Source organism: Tamandua tetradactyla, chromosome 15 (genome assembly GCF_023851605.1).
Source record: "Tamandua tetradactyla isolate mTamTet1 chromosome 15, mTamTet1.pri, whole genome shotgun sequence".
Classification (NCBI taxonomy): Eukaryota; Metazoa; Chordata; class Mammalia; order Pilosa; family Myrmecophagidae; genus Tamandua; species Tamandua tetradactyla.
Genome location: NC_135341.1, coordinates 14,455,990 through 14,458,801, shown reverse-complemented (window position 1 = coordinate 14,458,801; position 2,812 = coordinate 14,455,990). Strand labels below are relative to the sequence as shown.

At 40.0% G+C, this 2,812-nt stretch overlaps 1 long non-coding RNA gene across 1 annotated transcript; it reads right to left on the bottom strand.

Annotated features, from left to right (window-relative positions):
• Positions 1-206: 206 nt before the first annotated feature.
• LOC143657864 (uncharacterized) lies at positions 207-2,592 on the bottom strand. The gene is made up of 2 exons (XR_013162995.1): positions 2,466-2,592; positions 207-498 (listed from the first exon to the last, which is right to left on the bottom strand). It is a non-coding gene; the product is annotated as an uncharacterized LOC143657864 (long non-coding RNA).
• Between the last annotated feature and the right edge of the window lie 220 nt (positions 2,593-2,812).

Genomic DNA, 2,812 nt, shown 5'->3' with positions numbered 1-2,812 from the left:
ACATTAATAGTGAATTGAAATAATATCAAAATCTAATGATACTGTTATTGGCCACTCATGAGGCAAAAAAAGAAATGTCAGATACCCCATTAAATCAGTAGCTTTAAAAAATGGTTTTCATTAGTCTAAATTCATTTATGTTACTATAATTTAATCACATAATTATGGCATTGATTATTGCAATAAACGAAGCCCGCTATTTGAGATATTTAGAAAAATGGTTCAATTACTTTATTTTATTTTTACAAAGGATTGAAATCGATCTCATCTACAGTGTCTTCAGTGTGCATTTGTAAGAAATGAGCATTGCCTGTATTTCTGCATATATTTGCCTGGGCCTTTTGAAGCCCTTTTGGTGAGATGGGGTGGAGGAGGGCAGAGGGACGTTGGAGAAGGAATCAAAACACTTTGTCACACACTGCCATCTGCTGGTCAATTTCCAAAATGCAACCTTGGACTCACTTCTGCAAATTCCTCTCATTCAAATTCATGTAAACCCTGAAATCCAAATTAAAATTATGTTTGAACATTGATGTAGTTTAAATAAAATATCAGTCTATCAAACCAACTGCATGCATAGTTTCCCTATAATGCTGAAGAAATGCCAATTTCAGATTTTTTTCTATTTCCCCGGTAAAAAAAAAAAAATTATCATTGTCATTTAACCACTCTATGGGGCTAAATAAGGAGATTAAAGAGCCCTGAGCTCCATCTTCTCTGCAGTTTACTAGATTAGGGCTAAATTAGTTTAATTTTCTTGGTCAAGTGTCCATCACAGGACTTATCCACTCCATGTGAAGATAATAAAAACTGACAAGTCTAAAATAGGAGATTTGCCTTTGCTCAGTACTAATGCAGACCCTGTCGCTAACGATAAGAAGTGTTTATACTACAGCTGCGTGGTACACAGACATCAGCAGCGGTTCCAGTTCCCAGACTGACGACGGGGAGGCAAAGCCGGCCTGTATCGATGGCTGCGTGTTCTGTCCTGCTGTGGATTGTGCCCCAGCCAAATGGGTTGATATGAATTTTCTCAACTGGATTTCTCCACTGTCAGAGCTGTCCTAAAATAGTAAGCAAATGCAGTTTCCTCAAGGTTAATGGAGTCTCAGTAACATTTGTAATGCTCATCCTTAAAATGAATGGTCATTGCATGCACATGCTTTCTTGTTTAATCTGAATGGATTTGGGTTTGAGTTGACTGTCACTGCTAGGGAAAGGATGTGGTGTTGGATTTGAAGTATGGTCTCTGAGATGAAGCAGATGTGATTTCCAACATGCCTGGCCCCTTATTAGCTAGATGACATCTTGGAAGTTATTTTCTAAGCCCGAGCCTCCTACTCAGGGTTTCTTACTTCAAATTCGCATGTAATTTTACATATGGATTTATGGTTCCATGAAACCCCATGAAATTATGTGTTGCGTGTGTGTATATATCATGTGATTAATACATTTTTCTTCCCAAAGCATCTTTCATTCACATCACATTTTTAGAGTGATCTTTGGCTTCTCCCCATCTCCAAAAACTTTGTGAAAGTTGACTACTAAAAAGGATACTAATGGTGTGCAACTCACAGGGCTGTGGTGGGAATTAGATACATTAGGAAAGGAAAAATCACAGGCAGAGTGCCTGCTGCATGCCAGTGTTAATTTGGTTGAGGAGACCAGACTAGAAGTCAAAACTATTACTAAAAATAGGAGCCGTGGTAAATATAATTTGGATTAATGGACTTTTTTGGAATCACTTAATGACCAGTAGCATCCTCCTAATCTGACCACAGTATCCCTTAAGTAATTGGTCTGATGCTGTCATCATAAACTGTGCTGATTTGGCGTAAGGACACTGAGCCTTGACCTTTGGTGAGGGTAGGCTTTTTACCAGCAATCCTAGATTACCAGAAGAAAGTGCTTCTATGTCAAACCAAGGGCTTTCAGATTACTCTAAGGGCTTGTATGGTACATCTGCCCCTATATGATTAGTGACATAATCAAATAATTCTTAGTAGATGTTTAATAAACATGCGTACCCACCCACAATTTAATCTAGCAAAAACACAGTTTAGTAAAAGGAATTTAGCCTCAGTGAATTGATCGAGTTGTATTTGATGTCCAATGTTGCTCAAAATTCTATTTCATCACTCATGCTCAGGCTAAGAAACAGAATATCGCTAAAAGCAGGTATAATGTCATGAGAAAGGTATTGACTTGGTAATCTGATAGGCTTGATTTTAAGTTTCACTTCTATACTAGCTGTATGCTTTTAGTGAATAAACAAACTTTTGCCTAAGACTCAAATTATTCATCTATAAAATGGAGAACTTAATTCCTAAGTTGCTGAAAGGGTATTGGAAATAACCAGTGTGCACAAGAGTCAATAAATTATAACTGGATTGGTGAAGGTGAAAAAGCCCCTGCCCTCACAGAGCTTGCATTCTTGTGGGAAGAGATGGAAGTGCATAAAATACCTCCCGGGATGTCCACTTGAGGGACAGGAAGCTGACGCATTTGCCAACCAGCTCGGTACCTCAGGGGCGTTTAGTTTCCATGGCCGCAGGAGGCGGGCAGTGTTGGAGAAAGCCACTGAATTGGAGACAGCCCTGAAGCAGGAAGGACGGAGCTCAGACTTGGGGCTGGTTGCTGTAAGCAGCAGCACAGAGGTGAGCCTGAGCTCACAGAACCGTGCATCACAACCACAACCAAAGCTGGAGCTGGGCAAAGGGCATGGCATGCAGGGCTTCAGAGATTTCTGCAGTGCTGGGGCAGGAGTACTTTAGACAGAGTGGATAGGCCTGGTCTCTTTGGGGACGAGATG